We start from the raw sequence: 13713 nt of genomic DNA, 5'->3' as shown, positions 1-13713 counted from the left end.
CTATGTGACTCTATTGACAACTATTAAGCACCTATATGAGTCCATCCTTGGCTATCTTCGTGCGGCTCATGGGATGTCTGATTTTATCTGGAGCACTATTGGGCTTAAACAAGGTTGTCCACTATCCCCTACTCTATTTGGGATCTATATTCATGAGTTGGAGGCATTTCTACATGAGCATTTCCAGGAAACCAATGGTTTCCTTCTTCATCAGGTTCTGATATCTATTCTACTCTTTGTTGACGATGTGATCCTCCTCTCCTCATCCCTAGAAGGATTACAAAGGCAACTTGATGCCTTAGCTCTGTTTTGTGATCTTCGACAATCAACGGTCAACTTGGGTAAAACCAAAGTTATGATCCTCAATGGGATGAGAAAACCTCAAACCTTCACTTTTAGAGGGGAGGATATTGAGATCACCAACACGTATAATTACTTGGGGGTGAAATTATCAGATCCCCAATTCAGTTTGTGACCAATGCTTCAGCCTCGGATCAACAAAGGATATGGATCCTTAGCCCTTCTTGAGAGATAGTGCTTTCGACATCACTTTAATGACATCTCATCCAAGATGAGCCTCATTGACACCTTGATTCATCCCACTGTCCTATATGGCTCAGAGATTTGGGGACCATCTTTACATGACTCAAATTTGGCTTCAGTTGAGAGAGTCTAGATTATTCTTCTCCGCCGCATCATTAGATGTAAATAGGCAGTACCACAACACATCATCCTTGTAGAGTTTGGAGCTCAACGCTTTTGGCTTGAGACGGTCTTCAGATTGGTTTCATTCTTGCATCGTGTTCGGGGCTTTGCAGACTCAATAAAGAGTAGGAATTGATATCCTTACTTGGCATATTGCTCTTTTGAGACTATTTCTCGTACGACTTCCTCGGGTGGGGCCCGATGTTAGTTTATAGGAGTTTCAAATCTCTTAGAGTCAGTGGGAATTCAATTGGAATGTTTCCCTCCTTTCTGATATTCCTTAGATGCTCATGGTCACCTTGTACTTACTAAACATAAGATAAACAAGATCGTCAGGGACGACATCTACAGGCAGTTCATCCAGGGCACCTGGGTCAATCCTCTGGTAGGGTTGCACCTAAAGATGACCTTCTATGCTGAGCACTTCTTGGAATTGAGAGATGTGCTCATTGTTTGACCCCATTATATGTTTCACCACTGGATGCATGCTCTTTGCATTGCTTTAGGCCAGTTGAGAGTAGGTTCTCATAGACATCGGGTAGAGATGGACCATCAGGTTGATAGATAAAAAAAAATCCGCGAGGTATATAATTTACAGGAAGTGGATATTGAGGTGCACTCCATTTTTGGACGCCTTGTCTACTATGAGATCAAATAAGGGTTCCATTTCTTGTTCATATATTATCAGACCTCGTTGGTTTTTTCAGGTATACTGATCACATGTGTTTGGCCCTATATATGCAAGAGGCTCTTAGGTTATAAGCACATATTCTTCATTCTCCCATCAGACTAGACCCCACACAGAGGATCACAACATTTTTCAGGGTACTACCTTCAGACAAGGGCACCAAGAGACCCATTTATACCAGTAGATATTCAGACTCTAGATCAATGAGGATCCGCGGCACCTCACCTGGCCACATGAGATCTCAGCAATAGATCCATCTCAGATCTGTTCCTAGGATGTTAGAAGAGATGGGTTCGATCACGAGACCTATTGGCTCCTATATCTTCTCTGCGAGGACTAGATGTTGATTTACTTCATTCATTGTCTCATTTATAGGAGACTGTTTGGTTTTCCCATTTCTTATGGACATCATTGTAGTAAAAAATCCCATTGACCTACTTTGTGGTCATTAGTTGGACATAAATATAATTATGTTATCTTATCTTATCTCCATGATTTACTATTTCAGAAGTATTTTTCAAAGGAGAAGCAGAGGGAGCCAAACTATCAATAAATTGGGAGTTTGGATGAAAGCTGAAAGTTCTCCTAAGCCTGCGGTTCTCCACAGCGTCTTGACCTTCTGCAGTTCAGAGGAGATGTAAATAACAAATGAGACTGTTCTTGCAACTATAATAAGAGAAACAATTCTGTTATTTCCAACCTGCTTCATACATGCATCTAGGTGACCCACGATTGGGAAAAGCTATAGTAACGTGTCAGCCGAGGATAAATTTTTATACAAGAAACAAGGTATAATGCTTTCTTCAACTTCTTTGCAACTTTCAGCTAATGAAGACCGTACGAATAAACATCTGCATCAAAATAGAAGAAGTGTGCAACAACTTCATCCCTAGATATAAGAATATACACTATTGAGAAAATTGACAAAAGTTGAAGAGAATAAGACGTGGAGCAGAGGACTTTCTTTTCTCAGTATTACAAATCACTTAAATAATATTACATTGGAAACATCTGTAATAAATGGCTGGAGTCAAACTCGACTTAAATTGGACTTAGTGAAACTGAATTCAGATACTTGGAGGGACGATTTTGACACCTAATAGGTGATTGGGATTATATTCTTCAACACTCCCCCTTAATTACAACCACATAAAAATTTAATTAAGATACTTGATGATCTATGTCTCAGCTAGGCTTACAATTTAAAAAATTGACTTCAACTACATTTACTTTTCTTATTCTCTTCTTCTAGATTTTGTAGCCTCTAAATTGTTTCAGTTTTTTTTTCTTGTTGTAGGCTTCAAATTTCAAATTCTTCATTTGTTGGTGTAGGTCTTCCATTCTTCCAGGCTATCTAAGCATATCTTGGACTTCTTCAAAAAACAACTTGTATGTGGGCTGCTGCCACATATTATCTTTTGTAGTGTGCTTTTCATCATCAATCTGCTGCAACATAAGATCATAATACAGTTTCATCTCTTTAGGACTCCAATACCTGAAAATTTCATTAATTTGTTCATCATCCAGGTTGTATTTAAGGTTCATTTTTGCATCTTCTATGCAGACCTCATCAAGACTTGGTGTTGCCAGCCATGCTTAAAGGAAATTTAATTCTTCTTCATAATCATTTTGTTTACCTGCACACTGAAAATCAACATTATAATTGTAAATATTTGCATAACCACATTGGTTTTGTTCATTCTGCTTTGTAATGAGAGCTTTCTCCTCTTGCACTTCCAACTTTGCTTTTGCCTTTATCTCTATTTTCTCTTTATGGTCTTCCTTCTTTGCCTCTTCCTCTATTTCTGTCTCTCTTTCTTCAACTTCTTTACTAAACTTTCCTGCAAACATGTTATCTTCTATTGACTCAAGTGGATTTTCTCACTGAATAACATCATGTCTATATGATGTTTTTGTTGCATCACTTGCAACCATTCGTCATTAGCCAACAATTCTTCATCAAATTTTACATCAGAATTATTATTTGTTGGATTCAACATAGTATCGACTACTCCAATGGCAACTTCATTGTCCTCAACAAGCTATGTTGCTAGATTCACCATAGTATCGACTTCTCCAATGGCAACTTCATTGTCCTCAGCAAGCTCTGTTGTTGGATTCACCATAGTATCGACTGCTCCAATGAAAACTTCATTGTCCTTAGCAAGATCTCTTGCTAGATTCACCAAACTTTGATGAGCAAGCTCTGTTGTTGGATTCACCATATTGTCATCAACAAGCTCTGTTGCTGGATTCCTCAATTTTTTGTGAGCAAGCTCTGTTGTTGGATTCATCGAAATTTCATTAGCAAGCTCTGTTGTTGGAATCATCAAAGTTTTGTTAGCAAGCTCTGTTTCTAGATATACCAAATCTTCTTCCAATTGCAACTGTGCATAGTGGGATTGAACAAACTTTTCATCTCGATGTAGATCTACTACTATAGATCCACCTTCATCTTCAACTTCAATGCTCTTCCTTACATCAAGACTCCTCTGAAGGGTATCCCAAGCCTCCTTGTTTGTCTTGGCATTTGAAATGAGGGGAAGAATGCTGTCATCTATAGATTATTTTATGCATTTCAATGTGAATGCATCTTTTGCCTCTTCACTTCTATCTAAAAAGATATCAAACATCCCCTGTTGTTCCTTTGAACTTCTTAGTCTCTTGGCTTTTCCCATTTGTTAAGAGCTGTAAAAATGCAGCTCAACAAACAAATTAACTTGTAGATTTAGTGGTTGCTTGCAATAAAAATATCTTTGCCACTGTGGCTTCTCTATTCATCTTTAAAAAAATAACGCATCTACAAAATCTCAAAAGACAATACTTCTTTTACAAAAACTATCACAAACACTTTTTTTAATTTCAACGCCCACAACCCATTTGAACAATATCCCCTTTATCTTTAACGAACAAATTTGATTTTATATTGTTTTTTTTTTAAATTGTCTTTTAAATCGTACCCTTTTGAAAAACAATACAAGAGCCTTTAAAAAATACCCTCTTTAAAGAAATTGAATATAAACCCTTTTTTAAATAACACGAGCATTCTTAAAACAAGGGAGCCACTGTCGTAGCAGTAGTCCCTGCCGGGGTGGAGAAACTCGAGTTCTTTGAGTTGCCCGAACCTTATTATTTTGCAGTCAGGTAAGACACTGACAGACCAAGCAGGTAGCTGATAAGAGTTTCCATTGAATTGCACGGTTGTTGCATGCTTAAGGCCCTTGTTGCTGAGAAAGGTAGCACATAAGCTACTACCTTTAGAATATATTGTTGCCTGCATATCCACAGTATTTGATGCCTTAAAGTCAGTCAAGCAGTTCTGTTCTCCATTAAATTTTTTAGGTTTTAAGGATTTTGGATCAATTCAGTGAGAAGTAAAATGCCAGGGACAGAGTTCCTTCCTTGACAAAACTAGGACTACAGAGGAACTTTTTTGTCATCATAACATTAATCAAATTTAAATAATAATAATAAAAAAAATCCCCAGACATGAGAACAATTTGAGTGCCACTTTATCCCGAGGCCTCCCATGGATGATAATCAATAGAATTATGCCCTAACACCATAAGAGGAATATCAATATAAATAGTCATCTTACACAAAAAAAAATGTCAACAGAAGAACAAACCTCAAGGTGTTTCCCAAGTGAAGTGGTATTCACGCGCCCTCGAATCAGAGCAGGTTCACTTAGTTTTATAGCTTTGTGCAGCTCTTTCAGATGCCCCCTTTGACCTAACAATGGTTCTAAATTCCCATTGTGGAATTAAGGTAATTGAACCAGAAAACATTCAATCAATGAAAGAAATTTTAATTATATCTAAATACACTTTCACTGCGGAACAGAATTTGCACTGGGAACTCTTGCATACCATATTCGTCAATTGGTGCATCATAGTCATAACTGCTGGCAATGAATGGACCTCCAGTTGTCCGGCCAAAGTTTGTGCTTAAGGGTTGGGATGTGTTTAAGGGTTAGGGAGATGTATGTTGCTTAATAAATCCTGGGTTATCATGCAAATAAAAACATAAATATAACTGCATGAGCTTAGTAGCATAAATATTAATACATATGGCCTTGAGCTTAATACAAAATAAGAATAAACCCCACCATGTAATAGTTCTGGAATGTTCCTCCTCTCTGGTAAAATCGGGCTACTGCAAAAGCAACATCCTCTGTAGGCCTATGAGGGATGCTCGATCCAAATGCCGTAAACCTGTAATGAAAACGATATTTTAGCAGGGTGAACAGGAAGCCCCCGCATTTCTAATACTCAAGCTCTACCCAGGCAATAGATTGCAGCTTTGTTTCGAACATAATAATGTTCCTAAGTATATGTAAATTCTGTGATGTAGTGAAAATCAAAATTCGGAAGCGCCTGTAAATATGCTTTATAGTTGTCATGAGGCAAAGAAAACATTACCATCCTGCCTAATTCTCAGTCCACATCTTTGGCTTTTGGACAAGCCTTGGAATATAGTAAATTGCTGAAGAGATAGAAAAGTTATGTTGGAAGCAAGGACTTCCATTGTTATGAATGCAAGAAGAGAAAACATAACAAAACTGAAAACACTCTCAACTGGATCTGAAATATCTTTTTGTTTGGCACAAACCAGAAAAACAAAAAGAAAACTCACAATTGGGTCTGGAGCTGTTTTTTGCTGGCACATCACCCAAGGGAGGCCTGTATTTAATGATAATGCCATTTTTGCAGTCCATTGTATATATGACTGGCCCTTTTCTCCATAAGGTTTCTCCACGTTACCATATTCATTCTCAATCTGCATAAACTTATGGGTCAGACCAGAAAGCCATACTTCAGACTCAACACTGAAGACAAGTATCACAACAAGACAGGGTACCTGTGTTAATATAATGGGTCCACCTCGCCATGCGAAGAGCTTTTCTTCCTTCATCAATTCCGCTATCTTTGTAGTGAAATTTTGCATGCCGGTAGTCCCTGCCGTAAGAAAATGGCCTCCCTCAAGCACAAAGGAAGCCATTTTCTGATTTGATGGGAAACCCAATCTGAAGGTGTCTGATTTTGGACTGAGTATCTTGCACCAGGTATTGTATTTGCATAATGCTTTTGTACCGACCATGAGTTCTTAAAGGTTTAACGTTTCAAAATCACAGTCACCTATTTAAACTACCGGAAACCCTGTTCACCCACCTAAACTACCTGTAACTAAAAAACACAGAGAATAGTATGCTTATCACATGGGGCAAAAGAGCGACCAGTTGATATGCAACTCAAAACTTCAATTCAGATTTAGATAGAAAAATTCGGTCCAGGCATAAAAGCAACATCAGCGGGTCTCTGTTTATCTTTTATGGAAGGGATGCCCTAGGCATTCATCCTATTATTACTCGTACTGGAGATTGATTTGATTTGATTTCATTTCTGTCTGCTCAGTTCAGAATGGATTCTGAGAGCTGTGGTTAGGAAAGGCATCAACTTAACATTTGATCACAAACCCATTTCCGAAATTCTGACAAGGAATTTTTAAAATTAATAATGTAATCATATCCCCTTTTCTTATTTCAACTGCTGTTAGATCCTAATGTTGTGTCTATACACACTTTGTGCAGACAGATCCTATACTTTCTACATATTGTGGCTCCCCAAATTATATTGCCCCTGAGGTATACAAATCAAACTCTTCATCTAGGATTTGTTAGAGATAGTATGGGAATTACACCACAGGTCTTTTTCCTTTATCAATCTAGCATATTGGTTATGGTTGGCAGGTAATTGTTAGTCAGAAGTACGATGGAAGGGCAGCAGACATTTGGTCTTGTGGGGTCATTCTCTTTGAACTTCTTGCAGGTTTCTGTCCCTTTGAAGGTTCTAATCAAATTGAACAATATCGTAAGGTATACTCAAAATGACTTTCAACTTTATGGTGAACCTCAAAAATTCTGTTGCAAAACTCTTGAGTGTGTCAAATAGAAAAAAATAGGGAACCCTGAAATTTCTGTTGCCCGTAAGGGGAAACTGGTAACAGTCCTGGCTCTCTGTCTCAGATATTGATGCACAGGAAAAATCAATCTTGTAATCTTGTTTTTAACTTAATCATATTTTACTTCACAACACTTTTTGGTTGCTGTCAGCTGATGGTAGAGTTTTTATTGGGTCATAGATTTGCAAAGCGGAGTTTTCCTTCCCTTCATGGTTCTCTCATGGGGTCAGGAATCTAATCACAAGGATTTTGGATCCAAGACCACAGAGCGTAAGTTATAAATTGTTTCTAAAACCACATTGCAATATCTGGATTGCAACTCGTTTGGATTTAATCCTGCATGAAATTTTGATATACTATTAGGCATCTTATTAGCTGTGAAAAGCTCCAGTGATCGACCAACATAAAGAAACCAAGACTAAGATCATCCTCAGCAAGACTGTTCAAAACTGTACATAAAGAAACCAAGACTAAGATCATCCTGAGCAAGACTGTTCAAAACTGTACTTGGTTCACACTGATGGAATACTGTTCAAAACTGTACTTGGTTCACACTAATGGAAGGAAAGCTCTCTGTGCACCTGCATGTACTTAGAGAAATTGGACTACCACAGCAATTCAAGAGGATATCTAAATGAACATGATGAATTCTCAAGGATATGGAGGATATTTTTGAATATGCATTTATTAGGACAAGTTGAAGATGCAACATGATGGGATGACTTAGCTCCATTAGAATGAAGGCAGACCTGCATGTACTTAGAGAAATTGGTATATGTAAGAATTACACAGTACTTATTCATAGTGAGAAGATTCAACAGCAGCATAGCGAGTTTCATATTGATGAGATCGATCGGAAGAATAGGGATACATATACTCGACCAGTGAGTCTCACAGTCAGGCAGGCTTAGACCATTGGGCTACTGGATATGGATCTGAGCGAGGTAATGGCAATGGCTCTATACATGTAATTGGATATAAATAGAGGAGCTTTCTATCACAGATTCTGCCATCAGTCAATATTTTACTAAGCCTACATACCATTGATTAGTCAATATTTTACTAAGCCTACATACCATTGATTAGTCAATATTTTACTAAGCCTACATACCATTGATTTCTAAAGGCCTGCCAGGAAGGAACACCCCACATAAATATGTCAGCAAAATGTCAATAGTAGGAGAGAGTTGTTGCTCTAGAAATAACCAAAAATTAGTGAGTAATGTGTTTCATTGGAAGCAGGCCCAACTATTGATCTATAAGACTAAATCCAATGGAAGAATGAGTAATGTGTTCCTGCTAGCATATATTATTGTTTTGACATGTTTACTTCCTAAATGTTGCCAGGGGCAGATTCATAGTGAGACGATTCAATAGCAGCAGAGCGAGTTTTCATATTGATGAGATCAATCGGAAGAAGAGGGATATATCTACTCGACCAGTGAGTCTCACAGTCAGGCAGGCATAGACCATTGGGCTACTGGATATGGATCTGAGCGAGGTGATGGCGATGGCTCTATACCTGTAATTGGATATAAATAGAGGAGCTTTCAATCATAGATTCTACCATCAGTCAATATTTTACTAGGCCTACATACCATTGATTAGTCAATATTTTACTAAGCCTACATACCATTGATTTCTAAAGGCCTGCCAGGAAGGAACACCCCACATAAATATGTCAGCAGAATATCAATAGTAGGACAGAGTTGCTGCTCTAGAAATAACCAACAATTAGTGAGTAATGTGTTTCATTGGAAGCAGGCCCAACTATTGATCTATAAGACTAAATCCAATGGAATAATGAGTAATGTGTTCCCTTGGACGAGGGATCAAACATGGATCTTGGCATTTCTGAAAGGCACCTGGAGTATCCGTGAATATTGTGTTCCACTAATTCTTTCAATTCGTTGATTGCATGTTGTTCTGTGAACCTCAGGAATCAGCCTGGTCATAAAAAATAAATTAAATTAAATTAAATATGAAAAACTTTATGGAATAGCAAGTGGATTTGCATGGGAAAAGCCACAACGACAGAAAGACTTGTCGCTATAGTTGTAATATTAATATTATTTCTCGACTCACTAGTACTTACAGATGGTAAGGGTGCAAAAATATTACTGGTAAAGAAAGTGCATCAATGATTTACTGAAAGGGAAATGGTTATGACTGCGAGTCTCATGGTAAGCAGAGCTTCTGCTTACTGTACTACTTAAGAGCAGACTTATTCGTACAAGTTTGTAAGGTTCTTAAGGGCTGACGCTATAACCATATCCCTCTCTCTCAGGTAAGGTGGACTAACCATTTTTATGTATTTCATTGAGAAAAGGGTAATCTATTTATTCGTTCTCTTTGGAATGATTCCATAGATTCTGATGCATAATGTAGTGCCTTTACCATACTAAAAAAATTCTAATGTGGTGTGTTTCCAATACTGAAAAAAGCTACTGATTCAAATATATATTTATAATTCCAATTCCGCCTAGAATTAAATTATGGGTTTAATGCATTTATGTTAAGGTTTATTTAGCAATAGGTTTATATCTTTATCGTTGGTTTTCCAGTGGGTATGCCTTTCCGTCAGACCCAACCCCATCACCTTTGATCTGTTGACCAGAAGCTGACCCGTGCTAATCTTTACCAACCCTTACCTGAGCTCGGGGTTCTATTAGTCAAGGTTGCGACACATCAATTTACCTAATGTCTAGGATAGACGAGTGTCAGAACTACCGGCATCAACCCCTGTTGCCCTTCCTCCTGTGGTCTATGCCTACACTGGTGCTTCTATAGTTTTATCTGCGCTTGCTACCTTTGCTACTAGCTACGTTCCTATTTATGATGCCTGTAGGGAGACGACACTAAAACACTTGAATCGTATCCATTCTTGCTGTAAAGGTTGCTTCACCTGAAGATGGAACTACTCATTATGCATATGGTGGATGTGTTGTGATCTTAGCGGCTGTAGATACAAATAGAGAGAATTAATCGAACTCGAACTCTGGAGGGAAAAAACCTGAACTACCGAAATAGAATGCTCCCGAACTGGAATGAGAATGGATAGGTGACTGCAGGGAGAAGAAACAATGTGTACAAATTAGAAACCTAAAAGAAGTTATTGTTCATTTCCGAGCCATTCTTAAACTGATGACTACTGGCATGTTTGAAGAACCATATCCCCATAAGCAGGCAGCAAGTAAATAAGCATATGAAATCTTACCTTCGATCAAACCGAAGTTTGTTATAGGAGAGTGGGCACAAGAGATCGTGATGATACAGGTTTCGTAAAAAGCTGCAAGCAACAAACAATGATGTTTAGAACTCAAAAACTTTATGCCACTACTACCATCTAGTATCAATGATGTTTAGAACTCAAATATAACTTTATGCCACTATTACGATCTAGTATCTTTTGATTTTATATGAGGATGGCATCGACAGCTTACATTCATAGGCTTGACACACAACTGTTCACATACAACTAAATGAACATTCATTATTTTCACAGAATCCTAGAGTACAGATGTGGGTGCTGATGCAGGATGACACAGAAGGCATGGGTGCAAAAGGCATGGGTTCAAAAATTGTCAAGATTAATGTTACCAAACTCAAATCTGTCAAGATTAAAGTGACCATAAGTTACCATACTCAACTCGCCAAAGGGTGAGGATTGACTAGTGATCCGGAAAAACTAACGAGTTGACTCATAAAACTTCAAATAAAAACACTGAATTTCAGGATAAAAGAGATTAATTCATAGTCAGGCTTGCAAAGCTGTTCAGGTAGATTGACCCTCTTAGGGAAGAAACCCCAATTTCAAAGAAAGAGCTCCATTGCGGAAACTGGGAAATCTCCGCTGTAGAAATTATATACAGCGAGCAAATGCAAATAACAGTATTCGTCAAAACGATAAGAATGAAACCCATAACCCTGTTTATTTATAGAATGAACTGTAAAGAGAGATATCAGCAATCTTATTCATTAACTGGAAATGAGTAAACATGTGAAACACCGAGGAGATGTAACAGCATGACTACCCCATTTCTTCCAGACATAAAAACTTTTTTTTAAAAAGACTAATACAATTGCTGAAAGGGCGAAAAGATGCTCCAGAACTTAATTAGGCATTGAACTGAATGAATATTATTACTATGCTGGGAGTGATCTTGAGGGACAGAAATAGTTTCCGCATACCTCTTGGTCGCTGAAATGCAACAGTCATAACGAATACAGAGTATCATCAGCCTAAACCAAATTTGAATGTGTCAAACCATTTAAATTACATTGCAGAAAATAAATAGTCATAGTAGATCTTATACAGAGAGTTTGGACCTATTGGACCTACAGTATATGACACTGACATTGTTAGTGATGCCAGTATCAAAGAGAAATGAGGTGCTTTAATGCCCTGATGGGGAAGATGTCATTTCTTCATGTCTTTGGGTTCATAATGGTCCTATCCGTACAAAAACAAATAGGATATATATAAACCAATGTCATTCTTAAGAAAACAAATCAAATCTGTAATTAGTAACCGTGACCAAAATACTAAAGACAAGCATTTAACTTGAAATTGAAGCTTTATAATCATCAATTATGAAAAGTATGCAAATATATTTTGCTAAATCAAATCCAAAATAAAATCACCTTAAATGGTCCGTTGTTTGTTCTAAACCTAGAATAGGAATAGGCGATTGATGTTTAAGAATCTTCTTTACAGGCTCTGTAGGAGAGCATCTTCCTATTATTCATTTGAATATAATCTATTCATTGCTAACGACTTAATATTCTATTTGCGAGTGCACAATGCAATTAGGGACGCTTGCAGATGCACGATGTTATGTAATCGGTGACAACACCACCAGGGAATAATCCAGTCAATAGACTTAATGAATTGATTTGCAGGTATAAACAGGGAACAAACTCGAAAATATAAACAGTTATTTCTATTTCTTTTTTGCAATTATAACAAAACTAGTTATTTCTATTCTTTTTTGCAATTATAACAAAACTAGTTATTTCTATTTCTTTTTTGCAATTATAACAAAACTAGTTATTTCTATTTCTTTTTTGCAATTATAACAAAACTAGTTATTTCTATTTCTTTTTTGCAATTATAACAATTAACGTTTTTGCAATTATAACAAAATCACTGGTAATTAGAAAGGAAAAAAAGTAAACTCCAGAAAATATAAACAGTTATTGTTATTTCTTTTTTGCAATTAAAAGAATTGAATTGAAGAGAAGGCGAAAGTCACTGACATATAAATTAAAGAGCTTACCTGCATTAGATTTGATCTTGGATATCTGGCTTGCAAGAAAGAGCATAAACACAAGAACAAAGATAACCTGAAAGCTTTGTGACCGGAAGGCAATAATTGCTGTTCCGACCTCCAATAATGAAGAGTTTCTTTTGAGTGCCATGGTAGCATCAGAATGTTCGGTTCTATTCAGATAGAACGCTAATAACACAACTGCAAACCATTAAATTTCAACACCAATATCATATTCCTGCATGAACTATATCCTCTCTTAAGTAACAGAGAAAACACCGAGCTACCGCTTATAGATCTAGCGAGCCAGCAAATGAAAGAAATGCACTCGAGAAAGAACGACAGACAGACAGCCCCGCTTCTGGTTTTCACACAGAACAAAGGATCCCGGGTAGGTTTCATCCAACGAGAAATCCAAATGTTGATGCATCGAGTCTGCATGGTGACAGATGGATAACATGCGTAAGCATACGTATAAACCAGAACATCCAGCATACAAAGCGAAATGAGCCATCCAAACTTTGGTCTAAAATTCACAAAGTGAAACAAGCCATCCAAACTTTGGTTAAATTTTTTTTTTGGATTTGGAAATTCAGCAACCCGGCAATAAGACCTCCAATATAAAACTTTGGATAAAAAGCAAGAAACATCAAAGCTCTAAAATAAAACTTTGAGTAAAAGCGAAAAACATCAATTAAAATATTAATAAAGAATCATCGACGGATCGAAGACTATAGTCCGTGCTATGTCGGAGGCAGGGACTAATAACGCTCCCAAAGTCCTCATACAAATAATGCTCACAAAACCTTTAAAAATTCACATATGCCCCTTTTTAATGCATATTATTCTTTTCTCAAAAAAAAAATATCACTCTTTATAAAAACGATGCCATCGTTCATCATACCATACTCCGTTTAAGACATTAAAAAGTAACGGATATGATTTACGTCATGTCCCTTGACTTTTCTACCGAATTGCTGTACCAAACTTCGTGCCTTCACCTTTGTCCCCTCGTGCCTCGTGAACGCTAATATTTTTTTCTTTAATATTACGGGTAACGCTCTGTGGGATGAGCAGAATCGGTGTTGG

At 37.3% G+C, this 13713-nt stretch overlaps 1 long non-coding RNA gene across 1 annotated transcript; it reads left to right on the top strand.

Annotated features, from left to right (window-relative positions):
* Positions 1–6407: 6407 nt before the first annotated feature.
* LOC149151696 (uncharacterized) lies at positions 6408–8137 on the top strand. The gene is made up of 3 exons (XR_016263430.1): positions 6408–6458; positions 6984–7037; positions 7143–8137. It is a non-coding gene; the product is annotated as an uncharacterized LOC149151696 (long non-coding RNA).
* Positions 8138–13713: the final 5576 nt, after the last annotated feature.

The sequence above is a fragment of the Pinus tabuliformis genome, chromosome 9 (assembly GCF_031772625.1).
Source record: "Pinus tabuliformis cultivar Carrire ecotype Pingquan chromosome 9, CPIR1, whole genome shotgun sequence".
NCBI lineage: Eukaryota > Viridiplantae > Streptophyta > Pinopsida > Pinales > Pinaceae > Pinus > Pinus tabuliformis.
The sequence above is the reverse complement of the archived record's forward strand: the minus strand, read 5'-3'. Positions and strand labels throughout refer to the sequence as shown.